Source organism: Ambystoma mexicanum, chromosome 8 (assembly GCF_040938575.1).
Source record: "Ambystoma mexicanum isolate Mex_15411 chromosome 8, UKY_AmexF1_1, whole genome shotgun sequence".
Taxonomy (NCBI): Eukaryota; Metazoa; Chordata; class Amphibia; order Caudata; family Ambystomatidae; genus Ambystoma; species Ambystoma mexicanum.
The window spans coordinates 23,246,856-23,258,900 of NC_090929.1; the positions used below are offsets into that span (position 1 = coordinate 23,246,856).

General features: G+C 50.1%; 1 protein-coding gene across 8 annotated transcripts in view; it reads left to right on the forward strand.

The window, feature by feature from the left end:
- The window catches only part of SPTAN1 (spectrin alpha, non-erythrocytic 1), a 514,843-nt gene that overhangs the window by 402,876 nt on the left and 99,922 nt on the right, over positions 1-12,045 (forward strand). The gene's annotated exons all lie outside the window — the stretch shown is intronic.

Consider the following 12,045-nt stretch of genomic DNA (forward strand, 5'->3'; position numbering starts at 1 on the left):
CGTCCCATCTCTCCTACCCTTTCTCTCTAAACTTCTCGAACGCATTGTCTACTCTCAACTTTCCTCTTTCGTCTCCAACCACTCTCTCCTGCCTGCCACCCAATCTGGTTTCCGCCCTCTACACTCCACTGAAACTGCCCTTACCTCTGTTCTCAACTCTCTCCTCACGCCACACCAAACACTCCTCTATTCTTCTCGACCTCTCTGCTGCTTTTTATACTGTAGATCATACTCTTCTACTTCTCTCTCCTCATTTGGCCTCAAAGACTCTGTCCTTCTATGGTTCTCTTCTTACCTCTCTAACCGTACCTTTGCCATCTCCTGGGGCGGCTCTACCTCTCCCACCCTTCCTCTCAACCAGGGCATTCCCCAAGGTTCTGTCCTTGGTGCCTTTCTCTTTTCGCTCTACACCTCCTTCTTAGCCCCCATCATTTCCTGTTTCGGAGTCTCAAATCATTTCTATGCGGACGATACCCAGCTCTTTCTCTCCTTCGCCTCTCCTGACATACATGAGAAGCTTTCTTCTTGCCGCTCTGCCATTAAATCTCGATTGTCCTCTCACTTCCTTACTCTCAATACCGATAAAACTGAAGTCCTTTTCTTTCCTGCATGCATTCCCTCCCCCTCCTCCCCTTCCATTCTCTTTCCCCCCTCCAACCTCTCCTTCTCTCCCCATGCGCGTAACCTTTGTCTTTATCTTGACCCCCCACCTCTCCCTTTCTCACCATATTTCTCTTACTGCTAGATCTTGCCGCTTTCACCTCTAAAACATCTGTAAATGCTACCAAACTTTTAATCTCCTCGCTCATCTTCTCTAGACTCTTCTACTGCTCTACTCTTTTCTTTGGACTCCCCTCGTCTCATCTCTCCCCACTCAAGTCTATCTACCACTCTGCCATCGGCTCCCTCTGCCTTCACTCTCCCCATGACTCCATCTCCTCTTCTCTCTCCTCTCTAGGTTGGCTCCCATTTCATTCCCAGCTCAAATTCAATTTCCTCTGTCTCATATTGAAATCCCTCCATGGTCTTGCCCCCCCCCCACTATCTTTCCTCCCTCCTCACTTTCTACACTCCTTCTCGTTCTCTCCGCTCTTCCAATCTCTACCTCCACCCTGTGCCCCTTCTCGCTTCCGCTCCTTCCAACTCATTGCTCCTTACCACTGGAACCGCCTTCCTCTTTCAATCCGCTCTACCTCCTTCACTTACTCTCGTACCTCGCTAAAATCCTATCTTTCATTCACCTCCTTAAAACGCTTAGCTTCCTCTTTTACTTTTAGTATTTTCTCCAACCCCTCCTTTTCCTTTCCTACTTCCCCTCCCCTCTCTCCTTTCTCTCCACTCTCTCCTTCCATATGTCCTGTACATTTCTCACCCTCCTCTATTCCTTCCCCTTACTCCCTGCTCTCATACTTCTCTCACCTTACCTCCCACCCACTATCTCTTCGCTCTCCTTGACCCCCCTCCCTTCTCTTCCCCTTCCATAATGTAAAGTGTTTTTTTTTGTACTGCTTTCTGTTATGTAATGCTTGCTGTATATTGTTGGTGGTTCTTGGATTAAAACGCTATATAAATTCAATAAAATACAAATACGTAAAACATACTTTAACTAAGCATTCTTTGCTAGTCCTAAACCTTGAGCTCCCAAGAGTATCTTCGCTAATTGCCTCTCATAAGTAGTCCTCCCGTTTCTTCATATGCCTCTCGGAATGTCTGCTGACTTTTGTCTAATAATCCATAAAGTGTTGAGAACTTTCCTTTATGTACCTTGGAACTCTGTCCATTCCAATGCCATAGGCTCCCTCCACCGGCCCTAGTATCTGGAGGAGTGGCCAGTGCCTCAGTTGTGCATGTTTACATCTTCTGGGTTTCCATCACTGAAAGGTTAGTGGCCTACCCAGGGCCGTCTATTTCTGACCTTTAACGCACCATGCTCGCTTCCTCACATTCATGTGAATGGATCCTCCAATCAAGGATTGCTGTAGAGTTCCTGCATGCTGAAGCAGTACTACACTTCGAGGGGATTGGGTTCTCCGACGTATTCCATATCTGACAGGTAATCGCCACAGCTGTGCTGCTTCGGAAACTTTTTGTCGTCCTGCGTCGATGACGTAGATACGCTGTCCTCTAGGGCCTGCGTCGAGCCTACGTCACTGGATGTCATAAGTAGGACGCACGACGTCCATTCCGTTTTTTTCCACGAACGTGTTCACTTCGGAGATCTCGGCGCGCCTCGGTTCTTCTGAGTTCTATTCTTTCGGTTCTTCGAACCTGTTAGTTTAAGATTTTCATGATGTCTTTGTTGTCTTCTACCCCGCGGCCGGGTTTCAAGAAGTGTCGGGACTGCACTTCCAAGATGTCGCTGACGGACCCGCACGACGCCTGCCTCTGGTGCCTCGGTGAGGGCCACGGACGATTGTGACGATTGCCAGTGGTTAACTTCGAAGGCCTTGCGGGAGCGTAAGAAGAAGCTTTGTCGGTAAGGTGGCCAAGCCCCGGAAGTCAAAATCCACTTTGCTTTCGACTGACGATTCGAGGGGCAACTCTCCACATCGTCGGCGTAAGTCCAGGGGGGGGGGTCTCAGTCCCAGAGTGGGTCCCGTCATTCCTCTGGCTCTTCGAGGCACTCACGGAAGTGCCGTCAACGGTCGCCTTCCCCGCCCTCTTCCGAGGACTCCGCCCGTCGGCGGGTTGCTTGTCCCAACAAGCATTCCAATCCTGCGGAATGGGATTAATTGCGCAAAGAGATAATGGTGATTTTTTTTAGTCGCAGGGCTCTGTTCCGTCTGCGCCGTCGAAAGACGCTGGCAGGGAACATGCTAGAGACACAGTTCGGACAGGGTGGATCGCTCTAATCATGCCCGCTCCAGGTCCCGGTCCTCGACGCCCGTACTGACGCCTTATGTCGAGGGTGACGGAATACTTGGGGTGGTCTAAGCCCCCAGTGGATTTTCTGCAGGATGACCTGACGGATATCCTTGACCAAGGTCCACCAACTGACCTGGTACTGCCATTCCATATGGCCTTGCAAAGAAGGGTGGCAGCGGCTTGGACTGCTCCGGAGAGTCTCCCGGCAGTGAGCAAGTCCTTGCCGAAGAAATATCGTCCAGCCAGTAGCGACCCCCAGCTACGTCACTACGCACCCCACTCCGGAGAGTTTGGTGGTGCAGGCGGCTACGGCCCGGCAAAACTGTGTCGTACCCTACCATCCCTCCTGATAGGGACGACAAACGTTTTGATGGCTGGGCGAAGAAAGTGTTTTCTTCAGGGGGTATGGCTTTACAGGCAGCCAACTCTGTGTGTGCCTTAGCACGTTTCACTTATACTGTGTGGAATTGTCTCTTTGGCGGCTGAACGTATTCCCGAAGTGGAGGAACGGGATGGCTTTCTTGCTCTTGTTCAGGATGGCAAGGATGCCATGTGTGAATCCGTTCGGTCGGGTCTGGACATGGCAGATTGTGTCAGCCGGTCCATGGCGGCAAGCACCGTAATGCGCAGATTTGCGTGGTTGCAGGAGTCGGGGTTTGCTCCTGATGTACAAGCCCGGCTTCTCAACATGCCCTTTGATGGTGAACATCTTTTTGGCAGCACGGCTGACGAAAGTCTTGAGAGGTTCCAGACCTCCAAAGCTGCAGCGAAATCGTAGAGCTGCAGTTCGCCAACCTCTGCCTTTTCGTCCTAGGGGACAGCAATGGAGGGGAGGTTCCTTTCGATATTACTCATCCTTTGGTAGATCGAGAGGAGCTGCAAGTCAAAGGGGACACCGTAGGAGTACCAGAGGTGGAAAGTAAGGTACTCGAGGTGCCAAGGCCACTCAGGCAGTTGCCTCTTTACCCTCAGGCAATGCTGCAGCCGCTTCAGCTCAGTTATGAGGCCATGTCCCATGGTTCACCGGTTGGGGGAAGGCTGGCGCACCATCTTGTAGAATGGCGTGCCATTACTTCAGATGTGTGGGTTCTGGAGATCATAGCCCACGGCTACTGTCTTCCTTTCCGGCAGAGGCCTCACGACACCAGGGAATCTATATTTGAAGAGTCCAGATCCGCTCCTTGCGCAGTAAATCAAAGCCCTGCTGGAGAAAGGTGCCATAGAACTTTTGCCTGTAGCGGAGAGGAACGAGGGATGGTATTCCCCTTATTTTTTGATTTCAAAGAAATACGAAGGATTGAGACCCATCATGGACTTGCGTGGTTTGAACAAGCTCCTCAGGAAGGACAAGTTCAAGATGGTTACTTTTTCTCAAGTCCTCCAGGCCCTTCAACTTCAGAACTGGTTGGTGTCTCTCGACCTCAAGGACACTTACTTTCATGTGCCGATCCATCCCAAGCACAAGTACCTGAGGTTCGCGGTTGGCGACTCGCACTTTCAGTTTCGGGTGCTGCTGTTCGGATTGACCTCTGCCCCAAGGGTTTTCACCAAGCTTGTGGTGGTGGTGGCAGCGTAACTCAGGAAAGGGGGATTCACGTCTACCCCTACCTGGACGATTGATCATGGCGCGCTCTCATGAGCAAGTCCTGGATCTGTCAGTCACCTGCCACTCCCTTCACAAGCTGGGCTTCTCCCTCAACTTAAAGAAGTCCCACTTGACGCCAACCCAGCGGCTCCAGTACATCGGAGCAGTGCTCGACACATCCCTGGGGCTGTGTTTGCCTCCCCAGATGAGGGCTCGTCACATTCTGCAGATGGTGCATAAGTTTCAACATGCTCAGTGTCTCCCAGCGTTCGAGTTCTTGAGGTTGCTCGGCCTCATGGTATCCTGCATTCTTCTGGTGCCAGAGGCCAGGCTGCGGATGAGATCTCTGCAATGGGCTCTCAAGATGCAGTGGTCATAGTCCTCCGGCAGGATGTCGGACCCCGTTCAGATGCCGCCCTCGGTCGCCCAGGACCTTCTGTGGTGGGCCATCGAAGGCCATCTGATGAGGAGGGGCGGGGGGGGCTCCATTTTGGCTACCCTGGCCGGAGGTGACAATCGTGATGGACGCATCTCTTACGGGATGGGAAGCTCATGCCAACGAGTTGACAGTCAGCGGTTGTTGGTCTCCGTCGGATTCCAGACTCCATATCAATCTGTTGGAGCTGAGGGCCGTCAGGCTAGCCCTGAAGGCTTTTTTGCCGACTGTGCCGGGAAGAATGTCCTGATTCTGACGGACAATACAGTGGCCATGCACTCCCTCAACAAAAAAGGGAGGGCAGGGTCACTCCCACTGTGCAGGGAGGCGATACAGCTCTGGTTCTGGCCCATCCAGCAGGAAATTTCGATCTCGGCAGTTCATCTGGCCGGAGACAAACGCGGCGGCGGACGCTCTGAGCAGGCAGAGCGCGATGTCTCACGAGTGGGAGCTGGCTCAGGAAATTCTCCTGGAGATCTTCGCCCTTTGGGGGACCCCACAAGTGGATCTCTTCGCCTCCAGCGTCAACCGGAAGTGCGAAAGGTTCTGCTCGTGGGAATTTCCTCCAAGAGGAGCCTTAGGGGACGCGTTCGTGGTGGAGTGGTCCTTCTCACTGCTGTACGAGTTTCCTCCAGTCCCCATCATCCCGCAAGTGCTGCAGAGATTAGGTTCGGGTCCCGGATGATCCTCATTGCTCTGGCATGGGCCCGGAGAACGTGGTACCCGGACCTTCTCGACTTGTCCATGCGCCCTGCACGTCGTCTTCCCTACCGAGACGATCTGCTCTCACCTCATGGGCGGGGGGGGGTCAGGTTCTCCATCCAGAGGTCAGATCCCTCAACCTTCACGCTTGGCTTCTGAAAGGTTGAGGTATAAGGATTGGGACCTCCCTGAAGACGTGATGGAGGTGTTGCTTTCGGCCACACGGCCTGTAACACAGTCCCTGTACCGTTGCCGCTGGAGAAAGTTCAGCGACTGGTGCAGGGTTAAGAATGCGGATCCTTTTTCATGTGACATTCCTGTGGTTGTCTTTTTTTGCTTTCTTTAGCCCACAGGGGCTAGCAAGTGGGTACCATTAAAGGTTACCTGGCGGCGCTGTCCATATTTAAGTGCTTGTCTGAGGAGTGTTCTTATTTCAAAATTCATTTAATTTCTCAGTTTCTGAAAGGGCTCGCTAATGTACGTCCACCGTCAACTTTCCAGGTGCCCGGTTGGGATTTGAACCTTGTTCTAAAATTCCTAATGGGTGCTCCATTTGAGCCTTTACATTCCTGTCCTTTGAAACTGTTAACCCTTAAAACTGTATTTTTAGTTGCGGTTACTTCCGCTTGTAGAGTGAGAGTTGCAGGCACTTTCTGTTAAGCCACCCTTCTCGGTGTTTCAGAAGGACATGGTTGTCCTTAGAGTCCGTCCTTTGTTTCTTCCGAAAGTTGTATCAGAATTTCATTTAAACCAGAAGGTCATTCTTCCGGCATTCTATCCTCCTCCGCATCCTGGTAAGGACGAGGGGAGGCTCCATAGGTTGGATCCTAGGAGAGCTTTACGTTTCTACATTTCATGCATGTCCCTGGTCAAAGTGGACAATCACCTCTTTATTGGTTACGCTGGAAGGCGTTTGGGACAAGCTGTTACTAAGCAGACTTTGTCTAGATGGATTATCTTGGCAATTTCTGAATGTTACTGCTTGGTGGGTAAGGACCCTCCGTTAGGCTTACGGGCCCATTCTACTAGGTGTATGGCTGCCTCTACTGCCCTGCAGAGGGGTGTTCCTATTTGTAACATCTGTGAAGCAGCCACTTGGGCTTCGGTCCATACTTTTGTAAGACACTACTCCCTAGATTCTATACATGGGCAGGATCTGGCCTTTGGCAAGGCGGTCCTTTACTCTGAAATTTGATTGGGCATTCTAAACTTCTGTATTCTTTTCCCTCCTCCATACGTTGGTACTGCTTTGGGAGTCTGTCATAGATATGGAATACGTTCTTTCGATGGGATGGTCCGACGACTTATTCCATATCGCTCCCTCCCTACCTGCCCCACTACAGAATTCATTATGCGATTGCAGCTTACGTTTCTGCAAGGCTTTCTGTGGTCATACTGGCAGAAGATTGGTGTCACACGTTCTGGGGAAAAAACTACAACTGAGGCTATGGGCGTCGTACGTCCTACTTATAACATCCGGTGACGGAGGCCCTCGAGGACAGCGTATCGACGTCATCGACGCAGGACGCAGACGCCGAAAATTTTCCGAAGCAGCACAGCTGTGGTGATTACCTGTGTTAGGCGGAAACCTGTGCAGTTCCCTCTGGGACCACTGCAAAAGATTTAGGACTACAGGTGTTTGGCAGTAAACCCACTTGGTAGCAGTCTGTACCACACAGATTCACTTGGTAGCTGTGGCTGAGCAGTCAGACTTCCCTCAAGAAGAGTTAAGCAGTATGTGGAGTATACAAAATAGGGCAATTCTTCACAGTAGGACAAGCAAACACGCAACGAGGCTTCAGTGTAAAGATATTAAGATATTTATTTATAACGGAACATCTATAGGAAACACTTTGGCACTATCACGGCAAACACTTCAATTACAATTACTCTACGAAGAAGAAACGATCAATCCCCCTAACAATAGTTCGACAAGTCTAGGTTCTACCAGCATCACTTATTTGCAGACAGAGGTGTATGCCTCAACCTAGATGGCACTCTAATATTAGTTAGGACGGGAGAGAAAAATAAGCAGGTTACGAAGTCAACACAGTTCAATACTTCACGGGAAAAATGCAAGGCAAGAAGGCAAGAACCACCATAAATCATAAAGTTCAGAGGCCAGGCCCACTCGGAGAGAGGCAAGGCGATATGTCCCAAAAAGTCTTAGTGGAAATGCGTTCCGAGTCTTTGTAGCAAATTGTTATCGGCAGATTGAACCAGTTCAGAACAACACGCTAGAGAAAGCTTGGAGGCGACCCTATGGAGAGGCGAGGATTAAGACACCTCACTCTATCCGGCAACAAGGGAAGCCAGGCGGACACAGTACCTTGTTTGTGGGGACACAGCTCCGGCGGGGGCAATTGTTCCTGGTGGTGGGTGCACGTCCGGTCTCTGCCAAGAGAAGAGAGGATCTCGGAGGAGGAAAGTTGAAGATCGTTGCACCACCAGGGAAGAGACCAGCCGCAGAGTGCTCCGTCACAAGGCACCACCTTTTGGTCGCAGTACAGGGGTAGTGGCTATCCGATTGCCGAGGTGCTCTGCACGGGCAATTCGACCACTGCGTCCTGAGGCGAAGAAAAAGCAAAGGGGACTGGTTGTTCCCACCAGTCAGGGGAAGAGACTCTCCGGCAGGGAGATCTCCTCTGTCGTCGGGAAGTGGTGAGTCGGTTCAGCAGGGCTCCACCGGAGGTGTCGTCGTTGCAGGTCGGCTCAGCTTTACCCTCGTCGGATTCTTGGGTCCTGTAGTGGCTTCTGAAGATCCAGTCCCAAAAGCCCTGCTTTTATGCAGAAAACCCCCATTCATTCAGCCTAGCTGTCAATCAACACATGCTAAGTGGTGAGCGGGGAGGCTCACCACTTGGGCCAATCACACCAGAGTGCGACCGGAGTTGGCAAGGCAACTCGGTCCAGGGTGCCTAAACCCCCTCCCACACCCCTGTGGTAACCCAGACAGAATGGCACCACTTTGGAGAGTCTCTGTACAGAGGCCCGCCAAAAGTGGAACAAAGGGCTCAACCTTTGGTTTAGGAGTCACAGAGACGAACACAGACGCCATTTTAAAAAGCTGAGTTCTGGCAGAAAATACCATCCGATAGACTTATTTAAGATAAGTAGACCGGAGGTATGTTAGAGATTAAAGAGAAACAGTATCAATCTCTAACAATGGGAAGAATCCCATAGGGTTATATTCGGGGTCGAACATAACAAGTAGTTTCCACTGCCACCAGCCAAAACTCGACGAGGGGGGACGGGACAGTGCCCCCTCGAACAACAGGCCCAGGAGTAATCGAATTACCCCTACTAGTACGTCCACAATATGATGGTTTGTACCAGTTCTGTCAGTAAATTTAGGTCTAGTAAAGCCAATGGTGACTTTACATGCCCGGGGAGACAGTAGTCAGTCCCCGGGTATGGAGTCTATGATGGAGGTCCGCTAGGACGCCCCAGTGTTACGGCACGTAGGGTGCAGTGTAACACAGATAGCAAAACATATGAGACCCTATGGAGTAAAAGACCCCATAGTCCATAGAACACATTGACATTCAAAGGAATTACACACATTCATGTCCAAGAGTGGGAGAAAAAAAGTCTCCCTCTTGGCAGGATGGAAAAAAACAAACTCCAGAAATCCAGCAAAGCTGCTGGGGGACTCACTAGGTTAGGAAATTCAGCCTAAACGGAGAATTCTCCCTAACAACCTGTCATAGATCTGGAATAAGTCTTCGGACCAACCCATCGAAAGAACGTTACCAGGTAAGAGGGTAACTTGTTCTTTGGAGGCATGCCTCCATTACTCTTGCTGCAGACTGTGTGCGATGTAGCGAGGCGTTGAGGAGATGCATGCACAGTCCTCTGGGCAGGGCTTGTGTAACCATGTCGCTTACAGGTGAGAGGGGAGTGTGTTTACTGTGCGGGGCGGGAGGCCAGTGTAGGGGACTGCATCACAGGAAGAAAAGAAGGCCCTTACCAGAGTCTGGGGATGGCAGGTGTGTCCCCCCACAAAGCGTGGTGGGATGTGAGGGTCCAACGTGAATGAGTTACAGGGGGAGAGCGAGACCCCCGCACGTGAGTCAGTAGCAGGGTTAGGTGTATTGAGTTCCTAGCAGCGCTAAAGCCAGACCTAGGAAACCGGGCTTCTGGGAAATCACCTGGGCCCATAAAAGGACTAACCCACTCTTATTGCTAAGGGAAGAGCAAGTATTAAACAGTCCCATTTGGCACAACGCCTCGCTCTACCACTACCAGTGCTACTAAGGGAAGAGCAAGTATTAAACAGGCCCCTCTGGCACAACGCCTCGCTCTGCCACTACCGGTGCTACTAAGGGAAGAGCAAGTATTCAACAGCCCCCTCTGGCATGGCGCCTCGCTCTGCCACTACCGGTGCTACTAAGGGAAGAGCAAATATTAAACGGCCCCTCTGGCACAACTGTTAGGGATAATTCTCATAAATGTGCAAATTCTCTTCACCTTAGAGACCCCCAGCTACTTTGCTGGATTCTGAGGACTTGATTTTTTTACCTGGAGAGTGTGAGCCTTTTTTCCCACTCTGTCATGTATTTTGATGTGGGTTTTACTCTTGTGTTCTTTGATTATGGAGTTTTAAGATAATTCCATAGGCATGTTTTCATGTGTTTGTTTGTGTGTTACACAGCACCCTCAGTGCAGTGACAATGGGATGTCTTTTTAGACTTCCCAAAGGTTTAAATACCTTCTCTGGCATAAACTACTGTTGCCCTGAGAATTTAAGGTTAAATTGACTTTACTAGTCTCTTTATATTCCTAGACCCAGCTCAAACTATCTCCCTATAAAGTGCTGGAGGGGTTACCTAGTATCCCCTGTGTCTAGAAACTCATGTAGCAGTCGGATGCTACCCTTTTCTATCGAAATGGCTGGTGGCAGTGGTTTTATAACGAACTACCATGATTTTTCCTGACCGCGAACACCGATAGCTAAAAATCACAGGAGCCATGTTTTTCAAGATGGTGCCTTAATCCCTTTTGGTTAAACAGGTCCCGGTCTTCTTTTTCCGCCATTTCTTTTTGGAATGGTCCTTCTAGTGTTTGTCTCTGTGTGCCAAACTAGGTTTGGTCGCTTCGTTTCTATGCCTTTGGCGGCCTTCAGGTCTGAAGACCGCCTCTGGCTTCTGAGTGTCTGGGGTAGGCAGGAAGTGAGGGAGGTGCCCAAAACTCCCTGTGCTTAGTTTCCTAGAAGACCCAAATGCACTCATGCGTGATTGGCTGGCTGACTGTCCGGCAAGGGCAGCCACCCTGCTGGGTGAGTGGCAGCGAGTCTGGAATGAAAGGGAGAAAACGGTTTAAAGGCGAGTCTCTTGGACTGGAAAGCAGAGTCGACCACTGGAATGAAAGAACCGAAGACGAGCTGGAAGAGGACGGCTGCTGCAACTCCTGGACCGTTGGTTTGCCCGGCGAAGCCCTGCTGCAGGTCCGAATTGCCAAGTTCATCTCGACCGAGAAGCCACTTCAAGGACGACTTCTTCCTTTGAGTTGGTGGGACCAATCCACTCGTAAGCCACCTGGATACCATTCTTGGAGCTGGTTAGGATTAACCAGGGGGAAGGACAGCAGCTTGTGTTCTTGATGACAGCTACTCGGACTAAAGTGACTTCATTTTGTCTGCGTTTTTCGACGATCACGTGCAGTGCAAGAGTCCCCCGACGGCCTCCCTCTTGCCCGCACGACTGAGGCTCAGGAACAGTGGGATCAGCAGGAACTGCCAGGAACAGACGTCTTCTGCTGCATCTTTTCTTCATATTAAGGGACTGTGCCAACCTGATTGAGAGAACTTACCTCTAGCAGTGAAAGTTCGTAGAACTTTCGCAACTTGCAAGCCTAATCTGTGTGTGACCAACATATGATTCTTTTTCGTACAAACTACTTCTGAGAACATTGGCAAAGACTTGACCATTTACTACAAGAACTGTTCTTTACTATCCAAGACACTAGTCCATTGACTTTGGCCTATGCCTATTGAATGGAATTGAGTCCTCTAGTGAACTGAATCTATTTGCACTGCCTAAGAAAGTATTTGTGATCTATTCTGTCAACTTGTGCCTTTTTACACCCATTCAAAGTAACTGAAATGCCATTTTGCTCCTATTTCAGGGGAGCCTGATTTACTCAGAAACGGATTGGTTTGGTATTGAAGTATATTTGTGTATAATATTAAGTTGCCTCCTAGTGAATGTTTTCTAAATGATTGTGTAATACATTAATAAGTGTTAAACCAAGAAACCTTGAGTGTAAGAGTTTATTGTATTACATGTGATTGTAGAGCTCTGTGTAACATCCTTTTACTACTCACATTCCCTCTTGAGATGAGCCTGGCTGCTCAGCTCGCTACCAAAAACTCTGTAGTACAGACCTATACCAAAGGTTGGTTTTGCTTACACCTGTAGTCCTAATTGTAAGTGGTGGTCCCAGAGGGTACTGTATG